This window comes from Schistocerca gregaria, chromosome X (genome assembly GCF_023897955.1).
Source record: "Schistocerca gregaria isolate iqSchGreg1 chromosome X, iqSchGreg1.2, whole genome shotgun sequence".
Lineage (NCBI taxonomy): Eukaryota > Metazoa > Arthropoda > Insecta > Orthoptera > Acrididae > Schistocerca > Schistocerca gregaria.
The window spans coordinates 793,838,747-793,859,228 of record NC_064931.1 but is presented as its reverse complement, the minus strand read 5'-3'; the positions used below and the strand labels follow the sequence as shown (position 1 = coordinate 793,859,228).

At 42.1% G+C, this 20,482-nt stretch overlaps 1 protein-coding gene and 1 non-coding gene across 2 annotated transcripts in view; one reads left to right on the top strand and one right to left on the bottom strand.

Annotated features, from left to right (window-relative positions):
* LOC126299466 (sodium-coupled neutral amino acid transporter 9-like) overlaps positions 1-20,482 on the top strand; it is a 276,856-nt gene that overhangs the window by 79,012 nt on the left and 177,362 nt on the right. The window lies entirely within an intron of this gene.
* Positions 13,578-13,652, bottom strand: Trnas-cga (transfer RNA serine (anticodon CGA)). Its single transcript has one exon. It is a non-coding gene; the product is annotated as a tRNA-Ser (tRNA).

The window sequence follows — 20,482 nt, the reverse complement described above, 5'->3', positions numbered from 1 at the left end:
TTGTGACGAGCCAGTTGCTTGGCCACCATTGACCAGACGTTTTCAGTTGGTGAGAGATCTGGAGAATGTGCTGGCCAGGGCAGCAGTCGAACATTTTCTGTATCCAGAAAGGCCCGTACAGGATGTGCAACATTCGGTCGTGAATTATCCTGCTGAAATGTAGGGTTTCGCAGGGATAGAATGAAGGGTAGAGCCACGGGTGGTAACACATCTGAAATTTAACGTCCACTGTTCAAAGTGCCGTCAATGCGAACAAGAGGTCTGTGACGCAGCGTCAAGGGTAACCGCAGCCATGGTCTCTGAGCTGACTGTCCATGCTGCTGCAAACGTCGTCGAACTGTTCGTGCAGATGGTTTTTGTCTTGCAAACGTCCCCATCTGTTGACTCAGGGATCGAGACGTGGCTGCACGATCCGTTACATCCATGCGGATAAGATGCCTGTCTTCTCGATTGCTAGTAATACGAGGCCGTTGGGATCCAGCACGGCTTTCCGTATTACCCTCCTGAACCCACAGATTCCATATTCTGCTAACAGTCATTGGATCTCGACCAACGCGAGCAGCAATGTCACGATACGATAAATCGCAATCGTGATATGCTACAATCCGACTTTGATAAAAGTCGGAAACGTGATGGTACGCATTTCTCCTCCTTACACGAGGCATCACAACAACGTTTCACCAGGCAACGCCGGTCAACTGCTGTTTGTGTATGAGAAATCGGTTGGAAACTATCCTCATGTCAGCACGTTGCAGGTGTCGCCATCGGCGGCAAGCTTGTGTGAATGCAATGAAAAGCTAATCATTTGCATATCACAGCATCTTCTTCCTGTCGGATAAATTTCGCGTCTGTAGCACGTCATCTCCGTGGTGCAGCAATTTTAATGGCTATTAGTGTATAAAATGAAGAAAAGTATGTGAATGTCATTGTTTTTGCAGGTTTTCTCATGATGCCGTTAATGTATACACACCGTAACGCCAAAAAATCTTACGTTAATATTTGCCACCATTTGCAGGATCTTCTGTGACGTCATTAGTTTACATACGCTGTAATGTCAAATTAGCTCACAAGAACTGTCAGTGGTCCCTACATTCAACCACATGGGAATGCGAGGTTAGACATACTCATCGCCAACGTTCTGGTCGACAGCGTCTGATCGCCACAAGGGTGAATCGCCGTATTGTGCACCAACTTGTTCACATTTGCGGATACCACCCGAAAACAAATAACGCACTCCTTACAACATTCTGTGTCAGAGACTAGCAGCAGCGGTACTAAGGAATTACCATCCCACAAGTAAGCTGCCATTAACACCAGAATACGAACGTCTGTGTCTGGAGTGGTGCCATGATGGGAATCGTGGACTGCTGGTGAACGGCGTCGCATTGTGTTCAGCGATGAATCGTGCTTCAGCTCTAATCCGGATGACCATCGCCGGCGAGTTTGGCGGTGACATGAGGATATTTTGATAGTTCTGGGCTTAACGGGCAAAATGATGATAGGTATCCTAACGGATAATACATTTGTTCACTTGAAACCATATGGTGGGAATCGAAGTAAAGTTGTAGTAATGGGGTCGTAGACATTACGGCATTAAGAAGTTTGGATCCGTCCTGGAGGTGTGTTCAGATAGTCTAAGTGGTTAACGCGACTGCTCACGAAATGCAGGAAATTCTGATTCGAAAACCAGTCTGCCACGAATTTTCATGTGTCGCCAATAGGTAATATCTTTATACCTAATGAAGCTAATGTCAGAAATTTCATAAATTTATGTTTTCATCAATACGTTTCTCGTGCTGCTTTCCACTGGAACATTTAAAGCTGGCTACTAGCACTAAAAGACAACCCAAGTGGTTGACTAATGGGATAAGTATGGAAATGGAGATGAAGTCCCATGCTTCTTGACAGAGCGTAGGGGAACGATGCCGGAGACCCTCACCGCCGTACCAGGCAAGGTCCTCATTGGGGGTGGTTTGCCGTTGCCTTCCTCCGACCGTAATGGGGAAGAATGATGATGATGAAAACGACACAACACCCAGTCATCTCGGGGTAGGTGAAAATCCCTGACCCCGCCGGGACCCCATGCTCGGGAAGCGAGAACGCTACCGCGAGACCACGAGCTGCGGGTGGGAATAATTATATTATGTAGAAAAAACAGGAATTATATCAAAACGTTAGAAATAATTGCAGTCGAGCTGAAGCAGCTCTAAGGTGCTTAAAAATATCATTAGCAAGGCAAAAAGATTGTTACATGCATATTGAATAGCTAATTCATAGGATAAAATTATATCCATACGGTTAGTTGTGAAAGTGTCTGGCTATTAGTGCAAGGTCGAGGATACAATGTCAATACATAGCAAAAATATTTTGGTTTCTGAAAAGTAAGATATATTTTATTTATTTATATATCGCTTACTTAGCCTGCCCAGATTAATGCCTTAAGGCCCTCTCTTACGACTTACCAACAATACATACCGAAAGATTACATAACGATCACAATAATAATAATTTGCATTATCAATAAAAAATTGGCAATAATACTAATAATAATGATAGTAACATTCAGAATGGTAATAAAATAATGGATGATAATAATTAGTTGTTGCATATCAAACTCAATGATAATAATTTGGATCATTGATGAAAAGTAATATTTACGATAATAATAATAATAATAATAATAATAATAATAATAATAATATCAACAATAATAATAATAAAATAATGGAGGCGTTAAGAATGATATTGATTAGTTTAACACTTTTGAAGCCTTGTTTGGTATTAGAAGTAGTGGAAGGGATAATGAAAGAGGAGAAGATCGAAACTGAAGGGACTGGAGATGCTAGGAAAGAAGACAATTTCAACAGAGAAATCTGTAAACGAGAGGAGGGAAAAGCAAAGGGGGAAGGAGGGTTGATGACAGTGAGGTGCAAGGAGAGATAGCTATTGCGAAAGAAGGTAAGGCATTAATTATCTTTAAAAGTTTTAACAGATTTTAATTTCTCTAATCTTTTGATGAAGATTGTTCCAAAGTCGGGTTCCTGATACAGAAAATGGTTTAGAGAGCATGGCAGTGTTTGTAGTGGTATAGAGAGAATTTTACTTTGTTGAGAACGAATATTCTTGCAGTGTTGTTCAGATAGCAGTGTCAAGGTTGAAGATAAATAGGAAAGATTGTAACGATTGAGAAGACGATATAGCACACACATAATTGTTCATAGGCAGGAGTCATATGGTCGAAATAGCGTACACCACAAACGTATCGCACATAAGAATTCATCACCAGTTCCAGCCAAGGTGAGCTGTTATACGAAAGTCCTTGGAGAATAGAGTCGCCATACTCAAGGAGAGTGTTTAGACACTCTACAAGTTTCTTTATAAGCTGGAGAGGAAATACTTTTTTTATATTTCTGTAGAGAATGATGTGATGCTGATACGGACTGCAGTTGTGTGTTCAGTTTAGTTTAAGTGATGGTCCAGAATTATCTCCGAATTCCTTACAGAAGAAGAAAAGGTGATTTGTGTCCTTTTTGGATTAATGGTGGAAGAGATTTTGTGAACTGAGGAGTAATAAGTCTTTTGTGAATGACTAAGATAACTTGCGTTTTAGATTGGTTAAGTTTCAAACCTATGTTCTGCTCCCATTCTGATAAAGCAAGTAAGTAGCATTTATGATCTGGATGGCGGTCCATATATTTTTTGGGCTTATTTAGGTATAACTGAAGGTCATCAGCGTATAAACGATATTTGTAATAGGAAATAATAGTCGACACATCATTAACATATAATGAGAAAAGTAATGGGCCCAATACTGATACTTGTGGGACCCATAACACTACATCCATCCGCTGTGACCTCTTTGGTCCAGTCATTACACACTGATGGCGGCATGTGAGGTATGAGTGGAACCACTGTACAGCTCTTGAAGAAAAGTTTTGACTTTCGAGTTTATCAAGTAGAATATCAAAGCCGACAGTGCGAAAAGCTTTGCTGAAATCCAAAACGCACGTAATAGTCGCCTCTTGTTTGTCCATATTTTGTTTGATTTCGTCAGTCACTTGTATAAGAGGAGTCATCGTGCAGCGATTTTTCTGGAAACCAGACTGTTACATACAAGTATTTGGTAAGCTGATCGTGAACTACATATCACAAAGGTTTTGGTATTACTGGTAGAATACAAATGGACCTGTAGTCAGTAGGATCTTTGGCAGATTTCTTTTTAGGTATAGGTTTTATGAATCCACTTTGCCAGGCCACCAGGAAGATGCTGAATGTTAGAGAATGGTTACAATTTTCCTTTATTCTGGGCAGTAATGGATCGACGTGGAAACTGATCATCTGTGTTCTAATATTGTCGTGTCCTGCAGCTGTCGAACAAATTCGCCGAATTGACATCCTGGTTGTGTTAGGCTTACCGGCTGCGGAAAAAAATTATTCGTATCTACCGACCACAGATATCTCAAGGGAATCGATCGTTTGCGTCCTGGTGTGTTGGTCAAGTAGAGGCGTAGGCGTGGTGAAGCGGTTATTTAGATCCTCGGCAGGAGCTAGAGGTTAAGCTGCAGATTGAGTTTTGCCTGTTCTCAGCCCTCGTAGATTTTTCCACAAAATGGACGGATTGTGAAAGCTTGAAGAGCTTACTATTTATAATATCTAGAAACGACCTAATGTAGACTGGCAGACTCTACCAATTGCTGTCCATCCATCAACATATGCTACTGATTTTAAAAGCCACCACGAGCAGTGGAAGTATGCACGGAAAAATGACTTTGGTAATGCACTTGTTGATTGGGCTGAAAATAACAACCGTTATCTAGCTTTTGACACCAAGGATTTGTATATCTTTAGATCGACTACATGGCACAGAGGCTATAGCCCAGACTTCTGGTTTTTCTCCCATGATCGTAAAGACCATCTAATTCCTATATCAAGAAAAGTCTTGTGAGATTCTCACATAGCCAACGCTGGCCTGTAGTTCTCAATACTGGCTTATCGATCCCACTGGTTAAGTCAGTGCCACGACCCATATGCAATTTTGGAAAGGCAAATTTGCAGTGTTTCTCGGACCACCTGGAAAATTATATTTGTTTCATTCCACTAGGACCCCAGAGCTACACCCGTTTTGTTGGAGATGTTCTTGCATATTCTAAGAAATATATTCCTTTTGGATACAGGAGAGAATATACCCTAGGGTGGGCGGAGAGATGTGAACATCTATATGAACAGTTTAACAGAAGTGGAGACAGTGACATTGCAGATGAACATCTTCATAGTCTTGATAATGCAAAGAAAGTGTGCTGGTCTGAGACGGTAGAAAACTTCAGTTTAAAACATTCAAGTATGAAGGGTTGGTCGTTGCTCCGTAAATTGGGTGGCTCCTTTAATAAATTTGATCAGAAGCCTGGTATTTCATGCAGATAACAATGTAGTAGAAACGTCCAGATCATCTAGGGATAAACAGCATACCTCCAGGATAGAAAAGAGCTAAAAAAATCTAAAAGTTCAGTCTCCAAGTGATTCAAAATTCTCTTCCTCGTGCACCCTAGATGAAACAGATGTAGCTTTAGCAGTGGTTAAAAGTGTTAAAGCTTTGATGTCTGATAATATACATCCAGAATTTTTATTCCGTCTTGGGGAAAATGCCAAACACACGCTGACTCGCCTGCTCTCTATTATTCTGAAGACAGGAACACTTCTCAAGGAACTCAAAACTGCAAAAATTGTGACATTCTCAAAACCTAACAAATCACTTTATCTCTCCCACAATTTTTGGCTAATTTCCCTGCTTAGTTGCGTCTGGAGAGACATATTTACCGTAGAATTAGTGGGTGTATTTTGGATTACATCCCAAAAGAACAAGAGGATTTAGGCCTCATCGAAGCTGCAACGACCAGATACTAGTTCTGACAACTTTCACAGAGGCCGGTTTCCTGGAAAAATTAAAATACGTTTGTGGCATTTATCGACCTTACGGCAGCATACGACACTATCTGGAGGGAATGGATGATTTACAAATTATGTAAAGTAATTAAATGCCGAACGACAGCATGTCTTATTAATGACATTATAAGTGATCGATACTTTCAAGTGGAAATAGAAGCTAAGTAAGGAAATTAAATAATGGTCTGGCACAGGGCTTAGTTCTCGCACCTCTCCTGTTCACCCTTTATATTTGCGACCTTCCATAAATATCTTGAAGGAAACTCTGCTATACAGGTGAAACCCCTCTGGCTTGTCAATCAAATGAGCTTTGTCAGTCAGAGGGAACACTAACAGAGGACTTATCGGCCGTTAACTCATATTTCAAAAAGTGTAGACTGAAGCCCAGTACCAACAAGAGGCAGTTCATACATTTCACCTCAACAACAAACACGCTAACACAGAACTCAAGGTGCAGTTTGATGGCAATATTCTGTGTCCCTACAAGTATCCCAACTATTTTGGCATCACACGCGACTGCACTCTGTCTTCTAAAAAACATCTGGAACACACATCAGCCAAGATAAAACTCACAATAACATTATTCAGAGGCTGAGTGGCGCACCCTGTGTGGGACGGGGGGTGGGGGGCTTCAATGGAGACTTTGCGTACATCGGCTCCTGCACTGGCTTTATTCCGCAGGTTATTGTACTTCAGTTATTACTTGTTGGGTCCCACAAGGTTCCATTTTAGGGTCCTTACTTTTTCTTGTATATATCAATGACCTTTCATCAGTAACATTACCAGATCCCAAGTTCGTTTTGTTCGCCAATTATACAAACATTGCAATAAATAGCAAATCAATTATAGTCTTTGAAAGATCGGCCAATAAAATATTTGCTGACATTAATCACTGGTCCTGTCACTAAACTTTGAAAAAACACAGTACATGCAGTTTAGAACTTGTAAGGGATGTCCCACGATTATATGCCTAACATACGATGACAATCAGATAGAAGAAGTGGACAGTGTTGAATTCTTGGGATTTCGGCTTGATAATGAATTCAATTGGGAGGAGCACACTACAGAACTGCTGAAGCGTCTTAACAAATCTCTATTTGCAATGCGAATTGTGTCAGACATAGGGGACATAAAAATGAAAAGGCTGGCATACTATGCTTACTTTCACTCCATAATGTCATATGGTATTATTTTTGGGGTAATTCATCAAGCCAAGCTAAAGTTTTCCGGGCACAATAACGTGCAGTAAGGATTATATGTGGTGTGAACTCAAGAACATCCTGCAGGAGCCTGTTTAGGGAACTAGGCATACTAACTACTGCTTCCCAATATATTTATTCCTTAAAGAAATTTACCATTAAAATATATCACTTTTTCAAACCAATAGCTCAATTCATGGAATCAGTACTATAAATAAGAATAATCTTCACAAGGATTTAAAGTCACTTACTCTTGTACAAGAAGGTGTGCATTATTCAGGAACACACATTTTCAATGACTTACCAGCAGCCATAAAAAGCTTAACAACCAGTGAATTTCAGTTTAAGAGAAGCCTAAAGGATTTATTGGTGGCCAATTCCTTATACTCCATCGATGAATTTCTCAGTAGAAGCAACTGATGTGTGTGTGTGTGTGTGTGTGTGTGTGTAAGTACAATCTAACTTCTGCACCATTTCAGTGCAGTAATGTGTTCATTGTAAATAAGTATTATAGTAGTTCTATTACATTGGCTTATTTGTTTCAGTTGTAAATATTTGTCATGTATTATTGTTTTACTGACATGTTCTGCATCCTGGAGGACCTCCTCACTACAGATCAATTGGAATGAAAGTAAATCTAATCTAATTTAATAATGACAAGGGGGAGACTGAGTCAATAACTAGTTCGTTATAGACTAATGACTCTCGCGGATATGACGGAGTATGTAGCAGGATAGCGAAGCACTGCCCTGCATCTGTTAGCCCCCTACTTAGCCACGTTTGTAATTTATCCTGTACGAATGGTCAGTTTTCTAAACGATTAAAGTGCTCAGTAGTGAAATTTCTATATAAAAAAGGAGAAAATGATAATACAGATAATGTAGACCTATTTCTATGCCGTCATTGTTTGCGAAAGTTATTGAAAAGTCTGTGTACGTTATAAGAATAACTGATCATTTTAGTTCACATAATTTGCTGTGAAACGTACAGTTTGGTCTTAGAAGTGGTTTAACAACTGGAAATACTGTGTTCTATTTTCTCTCTGAAGCACTGAGCGCATTAAACAAAAAGTTACAAATTTCTGATAGCTTCTTTCATTTAACTAAGGCGTTTAATTGTTTAACACGAAATATATCCGAAGTCAGACCATTATGGAACAAGTGGATTAGCTCACAAATGGTTTCTCTCATGCTTGAAAACCTGAATGCGAAAAGCATTCTCCACAATAGGAGATTGGCCATGAGGAGGCGTCAGATAAGGACATGGGTGCATGGGTCAGTGCTGGGACCTCAACTGTTTCTTACGTAGATAAAAGATATGGCTACTAATGTAACAGGTGATTCGAAAATACTTCTGTTTGCTGATGACACTACTAGCTTAGTAGTGAAGGACGTTGAGTGCAATCAAGGCAATGTATGAAACTGTGCAGTTCAAATCATAAGTTCATGGCTTGTGGAAGATAAATTGAAGCTAAATCACAATAAGACCATGTTTTCACAATTTATAACACACAATTCAACTAACACTGACTTTTTGATTAGACACAATGGGCATATGATTAGCGAGTCTGAACAGTCCTAATTCCTAGATGTTCAGATAGATGTTAAGCTGCCATGGAAATACCATGTGCAAGATTTTGTTCAAAACCTTAATGTTGCTGAATTCACCATTTGAACGATACCTACAATAAATTATAGTTCAACATGAAATTAGTCTACTTTGCTTATTTTCATTCGCATATGACATATGGCATTATATTCTGGAGTAACTATTTACGTTCACGAAGGGTATTTATGGTTCGAAACGGGCAGTTTGAGAGAGATGTGGTGTAAGTTCGCGATCCTCTTGTGGACCTCTGTTCAAGAGTCTGGAAGTTATGATATTGGCTTCTCAACATATATTTTCATCAATGTCATTTGCTGTTAACAATATGAGCTTGTTCTCAAGAATTAGCAGTCTTCACTCAGTTAATACTAGGCAGAATTCCAATCTGGATTTGGATGGCCCCTCACTCTTGTGCAGTATTCTGATGCAGGCATTTTCAGTAACCTGTAACATGAATTCAGAAATTTTAACAGTAATCCTCGCACTTTCAAGTCGAAAATCAAGAATTTCCTCACGGATCGCTCCTTTTAAACGTAACCTAATCTAACCTGTCGGAGATTTTCTGAAAAAAAAATTAAGCTAATTCCTGTGTTAAACTGTTCCTTATACTAATACATTGCCCTGCAAAACTTAAGGACGAGACAGATGAAGTAATGTAACATTAAAAACTCTGTCGAAATGTATAAAAGTATGGGAGCATTTTGCCAGAGACCCCCAGTCGTACACAGAAAGCTGGGAATCACATGGTGTGAGGTGAGCGTGACTATAGCGCGAATTTAAGCTGGCACTGAAGCACGAGGCAGTTGAAGGAATGGTAAAAGATAGTGTGTGTCAATAAGCCAGCTGTTACGGAGTACTGTGGTAGTTTTCTTCATTACAACTTGGTGTGGAGACTTCATTTGGATGACTTTACACGGGGAGGAATCATAGGGAAACTGGAAGAAGGCCGAAGTCTGACGAGTATAATCCAGGACTGTGGTATTGCTCACAGCATTGTTTCATGTGTGTAAGGAGTGTTCCCAATCACAGGTACTGCTAGCCGAAGGAGAGGAGGTGATGGAACACGGTGAACTACAGCAGCTGGTGACCGCTAAATTGTGCAAGAGGAAGAAGGGACCCATGTCAAACAGCGGGTGTAATGGAAGCGGCATTTAATAGGGCTGCAAGGCACGCAATCTCATGCTCCACAGTGGCACGGCGACAACATGTGGCTGGTCTCTTTGCTCGACGACTAGTATGTTGTCTTCCATTCACACTCCGACAGCACCGTTTGCGATTCTACTAAGAGCATAGGGACTTTCTTTTTTTACATGCTGCATTCGGACTGCTAGGGTCACCATCTAAAAAGTTTTGTGGGTGACGCAGTGCTCCACTCAGTCCATACGTCGGAACCGACTCCCACGATGCAGCTCTATGCTACGCAGCTGAGGCCGCGTGCTCCGTTGACCATGCAGCAAAACGTGGAGTGGAGCCTCGTGGAGATCTTTTGTCCCCTTTCTTCGTATATATGACAGCTGTATTATACTTATCAAACTGTTATGCATCAGACTGGACATAGAAAATTTTAAAGGCAAGAATTTTGATATAACAAGAGCGATAAAAGGAGATAGGAAAGACTGAGTAGTAGACGTCCCTTCACCTACGTTGCCCAGGGAGGAAGTCTCGGAAGCAGTTAACTCCATAAATTATCTGGGAGTAGGCATTAGGAGTGATTTAAAATGGAATGATCATGTAAAGTTGGTCTTCGGTAAAGCAGATCTCAGACTGAGATTCATTGGAAGAATCCCACGGAAATGCAATCCTAAAACAAAGGAAGTAGGTTACAGTACACTTGTTCGTCCACTGCTTGAATATTGCTCACCAGTGTGGGATCCGTACCAGGTGGGGTTGGTTTATAGAGGAGATAGAGAAGATCCAACGGACAGCAGCGGGCTTCGTTACAGGATCCCACATATTCTCTACTGGGTTTAAATCTGGGGAGTTTGGTGACCAGAGGAGCATGGTAAACTCACCCTGGGGCTCTTCGAACCATGCACGTACACCACGAGTTGTGTGGCACGTTGCATTATCCTACTGGAAGATGCAATTCTGCCGAGGAAAAACAAAGTGCATCTAGGGGTGGGCACGATCCAGAAGGACAGATGCATACGTGTTGATGGCTAGCGTCTTCCAGAATAACGAGGTCACCCAGGCAATGCCACGAAAATATTCCCTAGACTATAATACTCCCTCCTCCAGCCTGAATCCTTCCGACGATTCTTGCAGGGTGTTTGCTTTCAGAAGTTTCACGCCGATGGATCATAAAAGGCGATTCTTCTGAAAATGCCACGTGTCGCCACTCACTGAACGACCATTTGCGGTAATGGCGCACAAATTCCACCCTTCGTCCCCGATGAACAGGATTCAACATTGGTGTATGAAACAGGCACCAGCTGCAGAGGCCCATAGGCAGCAACGTTCGCTGAACTGCCGTTCAGGAGAAAATATTGGGAGCCGCTTGGTTCACCTGGACGGTCAGATGCTTAACTGTTGCACGTCTATTCTTCCGTACACATCTCTCAACTGTCACTCACCCCTGTCATGAATGGCCCGTTTTTACCGACTGAGATACGGGACCCTAAGAAAAAAAAATTAAAAAATGGTTCAGATGGCTCTGAGCACTATGGGATTTAACTTCTGAGGTCATCAGTCCCCTAGGACTTAGAACTACTCAAACCTAACTAACCTAAGGACATCACACACATCCATACCCGAGGCAGGATTCGAACCTGCGACAGGTGCGGTTGCGCGGTTCCAGACTTGAAAATAAAACAGCAACACGTAAGATGAGAGCTTCCAAAATGTCTATCTCTGACCAGGAAAGTAATTTTTCATTGACCATCTGAGACACATGCTGCACCCGATAAAATTGGACTAGCTTCGTACTCTGAACCATCTGTTCATAATAATGAAAATCTGTTCCGCATGTGGCGTACTTAGTACTCCTGTAACTCCATTAACTACTTGCAAGGACAGAATTCCGTACCCTCGTAAAAATTCTTTAATATTACCTCTGACAGCAGCCATAGTATTTGCGCCGGCTACCCCCTTTTGCATACCCTGCGAGGTATTTGGTATCTTCAATTTTTCATGTATGATACCTGAACGTTAATAATATAAAGATGTAGATTTATTAATGTGTGGCAGATATCAGCCACTATCTTGAGCATTTATATGGCCTATCCCAATCAGCCTAAATTTCGTCGCCACCGTGGATGTCAACAGTGTTAAATACTCTCTCGAAATGATACTATGTTCGATTTCTCTGTCAGTAACAGGCTGGCTACTCATTATCTGAAACCCTGAGACTTGTGGCACTTCGATGCTCTTGAATAGTCTTTTGTAGGTACTACAGAAAGTCTTGGGTATACTTTATCCAACCCAACAAGTAGTTCTCTGATCTCGCACCCGCTTTCAACATATTGTAAATGTGCGTTTTGTCATTATGACCTACCAGCAGACGACGGTTTACTTCTCACTCGGCCAGCCCGTGTGGCCGAGCGGTTCTAGGCGCTTCAGTCAGGAAAAGCGCGACCGCTACGGTCACAGGTTCAAATCCTGCCCCGTCTTGGATATGTGTGATGTCCTTAGGTTAGTTAGGTTTAAGTAGTTCTAAGTTCTAGGGGACTGATGACCTCAGATGTTAAGTCCCATAGCGCTCAGAGCCATTTGAACCATTTTTGAACTTCTCGCTCGAATTCATGTTTGTTGAGATGATGAGCGAGGTCCTCTTCGTATAAAGCGTGTGTCCTCTCAGTGACATTTTTGTCTTCGTCGTTCATATAATGGGTGACTTGAAAAGGATGTTACACATTATTGTTTCAGGTCAAGTAACTTTTATTCAGTGCTGCACTACACATCCAAGTGATACAGACAGATGACACTATTTTTCAACATAGTCACACAGTCTCTGTAAAACACGATCGGAACGTTCTACCAATCATTCAATTCATCGACGATAGAAATCCGCTCTTTGGTCTCAGAGTTCTTATAGAACCTCTTGGTGGAGGTCTTCACCGTTGGAAAATCTCTTCCTCCCCAGATATTCTTTAAGTTTGCCGAAAATATTGCCTGGACATCGTCGTCCGTGGTCGATGTCGAAGGTCTTCCCTCTCGATCAGCATCACCCACACGTCTTTGTCAAATTGTTGGCACTGTTTCACTACGGCTGGATACGAAAATGCACTTTGACCACATACCGCCAAAATTTTACGGTGAATCTGTGTGCAATTTAGGCGATTGACACCCAAATATAGCACTGTCCAGCCTACTTTAACTTTGTAGTACGTTTCCAGTTTCCGCATCATTTTACGTCACCATGATGCACCTGTTATCACCACAGCAGCAGACTGTGTCTGCAAGGAAACCAGAACCATGTACTTCTTCTGGCAACGCGCCGCTCTTGTTCTAAAATATCTTAAGTGTGGGAAGACATGTGTAGCTTACTTTCTTAGGTCACTACGTATGATGATGTCTATTTTGGATTCTACGCTATTTTGTTTGCATCCGCATCTGCATCTATCTAAATTCTCCAAGCTAGCTTGCTGTGTGTGGCCGAGGGTACATGGAGCACTATCATTTCTCCACTTCCCTGCTCCGTTGGCAATAAGTACGTAGTAGAACGACTGCAGGTAAACGTCCCGATGCGATCTAATGTCTTTAATTTTCTCGCCGCCTTCATTTCGAGATATATGTGGAAAGAAGTAATATGCTGTCCGAGTCTTCTTGGAATATCAGCTCTCGGAATTTCAATAGTAAACCTCTTAGTGAAACTTCCTGGCAGATTAAAACTGTGTGCCCGACCGAGACTCGAACTCGGGACCTTTGCCTTTCGCGGGCAAGTGCTCTACCAACTGAGCTACCGAAGCACGACTCACGTCCGGTACTCACAGCTTTACTTCTGCCAGTACCTCGTCTCCTACCTTCCAAACTTTACAGAAGCTCTCCTGCTAACCTTGCAGAACTAGCACTCCTGAAAGAAAGGATATTGCGGAGACATGGCTTAGCCACAGCCTGGGGGATGTTTCCAGAATGAGATTTTCACTCTGCAGCGGAGTGTGCGCTGATATGAAACTTCCTGGCAGATTAAAACTGTGTGCCCGACCGAGACTCGAACTCGGGACCTTTGCCTTTCGCGGGCAAGTGCTCTACCATCTGAGCTACCGAAGCACGACTCACGCCCGGTACTCACAGCTTTACTTCTGCCAGTATCCGTCTCCTACCTTCCAAACCTTACAGAAGCTCTCCTGCGAACGTTGCAGAACTAGCACTCCTGAAAGAAAGGATATTGCGGAGACATGGCTTAGCCACAGCCTGGGGGATGTTTCCAGAATGAGATTTTCACTCTGCAGCGGAGTGTGCGCTGATATGAAACTTCCTGGCAGATTAAAACTGTGTGCCCGACCGAGACTCGAACTCGGGACCTTTGCCTTTCGCGGGCAAGTGCTCTACCATCTGAGCTACCGAAGCACGACTCACGCCCGGTACTCACAGCTTTACTTCTGCCAGTATCCGTCTCCTACCTTCCAAACCTTACAGAAGCTCTCCTGCGAACGTTGCAGAACTAGCACTCCTGAAAGAAAGGATATTGCGGAGACATGGCTTAGCCACAGCCTGGGGGATGTTTCCAGAATGAGATTTTCACTCTGCAGCGGAGTGTGCGCTGATATGAAACTTCCTGGCAGATTAAAACTGTGTGCCCGACCGAGACTCGAACTCGGGACCTTTGCCTTTCGCGGGCAAGTGCTCTACCATCTGAGCTACCGAAGCACGACTCACGCCCGGTACTCACAGCTTTACTTCTGCCAGTATCCGTCTCCTACCTTCCAAACCTTACAGAAGCTCTCCTGCGAACGTTGCAGAACTAGCACTCCTGAAAGAAAGGATATTGCGGAGACATGGCTTAGCCACAGCCTGGGGGATGTTTCCAGAATGAGATTTTCACTCTGCAGCGGAGTGTGCGCTGATATGAAACTTCCTGGCAGATTAAAACTGTGTGCCCGACCGAGACTCGAACTCGCGACCTTTACCTTTCGCGGGCAAGTGCTCTACCATCTGAGCTACCGAAGCACGACTCACGCCCCGTCCTCACAGCTTTACTTCTGCCAGTATCTCGTGTCGTACCTTCCAATCTTTACAGAAGCTCTCCTGCGAACCAGCCAACAAGGTGTGTTGACTGTGGTGACTGGAATTGACTGTCTGACTGCCGCAGATGCTGTGACTGCTCTGCGCCTCCATCTTCGAAATCCCAGCTTTAATGGTCCTGGTGTCGGTCCGTATTTGGGTTCTTCTTGCTGTCCATTTCGACTCGTAAGCGCATCACCTTTAGTTTGGTGACTCCCCCAGACTGAGATTCCACAGTTTTTTCAGCAGCTTCTTGCCTGACGCTATTTCGGCGTATATGACTTTCCCTAATTTATCATGAGGATTGCTTTGAGTTAATGCCAACGCCGCATAGTTTATCACTGTCATTGGTATCCAGTTCACTGCTCTCATTTGTCATGGACAGAGTCTGTTAGCAGAGCAGTCTGCGACATTATTTATGAGTTTCCCACCGAGTGGATCGTGGGCCTGTAAAAGAGAGTGAAATATCTTGCTAAAATACTTCGGGACGTACCAAAGTCTTCTAGTCCCATGTCAACTACCACCAAATTAAAATGATTTCTTTGTGTTTTACATATTTCTCGAAAAGGTAATTAATTTCATTGTTTTAATTTTAACAAGTATCTAATTCAGGTATCTACAATTATACATCAGTAGTAATATAGGATTCTTCCTGATCGAGAAAACTATCGTATCTCAAGGTCACTTCCAGTGTTATGTTACATTTCCACTGTCTTGTTATACACTTGGGTGACTTATATTCAATGTCATCCCCACTCCCCTCCACCCGGGGAAATGCTCAGGGTCATACAGTGGAATCTACACACATTAGACAATTGTGCAAGTTATATAGCAGGAAACCCCTCCCATCCTTAGTGGACGAATAAGATTCGAGCTCCCACACCCCCTTATCACCATTTACAACTAGTTCAGTTATCTAGACATCTTCATTTCACGATCTGTGTATCATGAGGAAAGGTAAATGTTTATTGTAAACAACAATTCTGTAATGGTAGGATTTGGAAATAACAACAATGATATAAAAAGTACTAATTGTTTATTATTATCAATTTTATTTAGATTAATTTGTTGTCGTTTATCAACAATTTTATATACAAAACTATTTGTTGCTGATTGTATGCACACAGGATTTTTTTTTTCAAAATGCTATTTTTTCTCTATAGGCAATAATTTACAAATTCTTTGTTGGTGTATTTACATAGCCATTTTTATTGTACATATACACTCGTTTTATTTACAAAGTAATTTTTCTGATGACTTACGACTATCATGTACAATGTTAGACAGAAAACCCAACCGCCGGGCAGCCGCCGCTGACACTAATAAGTCGAAGGGATGCACATAAGGGGCTAATATAACCGACCGCCGATCACAATTCTAACAAGGGGAAGGCCTCAGACACGGCTAACCGATTCGCCTCAAATTTGGCATGTCACTGTGTTCAAAATAAAACGAAGGACTAGCTGAGAGCGCCGATAGCACAACGGGCAAAGTAACTGGCGATAGTTTTTCGTATCAGAATTCGTAGGGACAGGAAGGTTAATAAGGCGCGCGCCCGTGTGTGTGTGTGTGTGTGTGTGTGTGTGAGTGTGTGTGTGTGTGAACAATTAAATCTGGATCAAATATTATTGTGAAGTAATTTAATGCGACAAGCTATAAAAATCAATTACTGAACCTGTGTCCGGCATATCCTGGACGATCTATCACATATTTAGCATAGAAACTGCGTTCTTCAGATCGTGACTCGCGACACTGCAGCGCTAAATGGCGCCAAACGTGTTTATATTCGCCGGCCGACGGGCACTGCAACAGACGTTAAGATAGAAACAGAAAGACACCGTCTTGGCTCTGAAGGCAGTGCACGTGTGCACGCTGTGCGAGTAGCCAAGGTGAAACTCTATTCACAGATCCGACGGAGAAAGTGGAAACAGATCATGTTATTAGCTATCGAAATATTAACCAGAGATAGACTGCCCACACACTTTTGATCACAAGAAAAAAATAAAGTGCTCACAAAGTAAGATATGGTGATATCAAAACTTACGCAACACACAAAACAGGATTAAGGATCTTACCTTCACTCTATAGAAGTATACAGGTCAATAATTCAGAAAATATGACTCATAGTGTTAACTTTTCATTTGTCCTCCTCTGTATTAGGGATAGTGCCAATGAAAGCGTTCTTAATAAAAATAATTTCAAAGAGTATAATGGGGTTGCCTACTCATAATGTTTGTGGTATAACCACTGGAACGCTCCAGAAATGTGAATCCAGTCTGGTGAATGTGATTTGTGAGTATTTAGTTCGCTTAAGACAGAAAATAAAAAAAGTTACAGTTATTGATTTATTGTATTTAATTTGCAGGTGTTGCACCTAAGTATTATAACGCTCCCTAAAGAAAGTTGCTGAACTGACAATAAAACTCAGTGACATATGCTTCTAATATAAGCCGGCCAGGGTGGCCGAACGGTTCTAGGTTCTACAGTCTGGAACCGCGCGACCACTATGGTCGCAGGTTCGAATCCTGCCTCGGGCATGGATGTGTGTGATGTCCGCAGGTTAGTTACGTTTAAGTAGTTCTAGGTTCTAGGGGATTGATGACTTCTGAAGTCAAGTTCCATAGTGCTCAAAGCCATCTGTAGGATTTCTAATATTCCGACCCTCAGCAGCTGTGAGACGTAGGCTGTATTCACCACTGACCTTGCTCAAGGCGCGCAGCAGCCAGTATTCTTTCTGCGGGTAGTGTAACTGAACCTTGGCAAAAACACAGAATAAATTTGGCAACTCTTTGAACAACGAGTTACTTTCTGGATGGCAAAAGAATTATACCGCTAAATTCACTTGATTTTGCATGTCCTTACCATTGACTAATCCTTGTGATTTTCACTTAAGGTGGGACGTGAGATTAACAATTTACGATTCTGAGTTCAGGAAAGTCAGTCCACGTGGGAATCGAAGCTAATCTCGTCTACCACGTTCCGATTTATCCGTCCTAGCTGCAACTGGGGAAGGAAGTGTAAGACACTTCCTACAGCTGTTTGCTAGCTATGGGGTAACGTGGTCGCCTGTGGAATGAAGGCTGTGTTGGCTCGCAGTTCCAGTCTCGCTGAAGGCAATATTCTTAAGTGTTCTGTTACAGAGCTGCAGACAGCCACATCGAAAATCAATAAGGAAATCTTAAGAAGATTTCACTACTTCCAGTACGTCATAGGGTAAGGACGAAAAGCTTGTGATATTGCAGAATCGATAATGCCTCTTTCTGCTTCAGCTGACATAACTTTTGGTTCTTGTGAATACACAATTCTATTTATGAAATGGTTCAAATGACTGTGAGCACTATGAGACTTAAGTGCTCAGTCCCCTAGAACTTAGAACTATTTAAACCTAACTAACCTAAGGACATCATACCCATCCATACCCGAGGCTGGATTCGAACCTGCGACCGTGGCGGTCGCGCGGTTCCAGACTGTAGCGCCGCTCGGCCACTCTGGCCGGCCTATTTATGAAATTCCACATTTCCATACTATTTGAGTATGACATGGGAAAGAAAATAAACACAGACCATTTCGAAGCCCAAAGTGAATAATAATGTTACTAATTCATGCTGATTTAGCCACACTCGTATTACAGATACTTTATGTCGTACTAAAATATACTTTCGTCCTAAAGTTACCGCTGTTAGCTGTATTTCTTTTGTACTAGCATACTGCATATTTTAAGAGTGTTTCCCATTAATTTACTGAACAGAACAGTGAACATTAATCAATCATCAGCAATATATTCTCTCACATTATCTAAAATAGTCTGACAATGCTCGAATAGTTTACCAACTCCATGCCTGTAGTAACCTACTGGTCAAACCAGGTTTTATTTGCATTTTCGTCCAGAAACGAATTTTCTTGTCGGTTGTTCGATAAGTAGCGGAACAAGTAAACGTTTGAGGGCATAAGATCTGAATAATACGTGCATGAGGGATGGCTTCCCAAACAACCTCCAGAATGGTTTTGGGTTTGAAACCAGCAGAGCGGGTCATCGTGTAGTAGCAACACGCAACGCAGTTTTGGCTGACGTTTTTCTTACACTACGTCCGAAAGGTGTCTCAGTTGTTGGCAACAAATGCCAGTCGCGCCTAGAACCGCTCGGCCACCGCGGGAGGAAACGATATGACAACATCTGTCCTGCAGTGGTCTGAATGTAAAAAGGAGTGAATTTCTGCCCACCATAGACCTGAAAGAAATATACAAGTGAGAATTTCCACAATTGTGATTTTTATACACCTTTTAACCTAGAGAAAATATACCATATAACAGGAAAACTGGATTTTCACTATTTAATCTAGGAGTGAAAGCGGTAGTCATTTGGATACCCAGCCCCAGGAGACTTACTGAGACCTGAGAGAAAGAGATGAAATTGAATTTTCGGTGACTTGATACTCGCATATGAGAAAAGAACTACATTTAGGATTTCCTGCTTGTCTGAGACTACATCCCGCGTGATAAGGGCATTTCCTGCCAGGAATTATGCAAGTGAAATGTCTTGTCAGTAATGTTTTTTTATTTATCGCTAAAATTCGAATGTCTCGTCATTTTAAAATTGGTCAGTGAACTGATAATGTACTTACCAGAAAGTAACGCTAGCTCTGGAATTTTCATCTGCAGCGGAAGTTACATTATAAATGGAATGTACGCCAATGATGATGTTATAACTGGCATCAACTGTGACGTAAACAAATAATAGGGTTTATATCGATATACGGGATGGTTCACAATTCACGTTACACCTTTCTAGAGCTTATAGAGGGGACTTAGTAGATCAAGTTTACATAAGAACCCATGTCTAGAAACGGCTTGTTTCCATGTTACAGAGAAAGCAAAATGTACAAATTTCACTCTTATTTTTTGCGAAATTACAACAGCAGTTTAATATGATGATCATAAACTTCGGTGCACACAGTGTATCGGTGCAGTAAGTTCATATAAACTCTGTCCGATATGCACTTCTGCTGTAACCACGATCCGTGCAACCAAGATCATCCTCCGACTGGACAGCGATCTCGTGAACAAGAGTCTTCATGTGGCGTCACAAGAAAAAAGTCCAAAGCGTTAAATCTGGAGATCTTGGTGGTGAAGCACGTGTTCTACCTCGACCGGTTCACCTGTTCCCGTAGACAACGTTCAGATTGTTTCGAATGCGAACTTCAAAACGTACTGCGCCGCCGTCATATTGGAACTATAATTCGTGCAGAATATCCAATGGTACACCTACCAAAAACTCCGCCAGCACTTATTGCAGGAATATCAAGTACCTGGCACCCATTAAGTGGGGAGGAAGGATGTACGGCCCCATCACACGACCACCGCAGACATGTGCCCAGACAATGTTGCTGAGGGTGTGCTGAAATCTTCGTCTACACGTGGCTTTGAGGTTTTCTTGATCCCAAATTTGGCTACTTCGAGCGTTCAAAACATTTTCTCTCTTGAAATGCTCTTCGTCCTTCAACAAAATTCGCCTTGGAAACTGAGAAATCTCCACACAGTGGTGTAAAAACGAAGTACAGAATTGACACGTCACACAA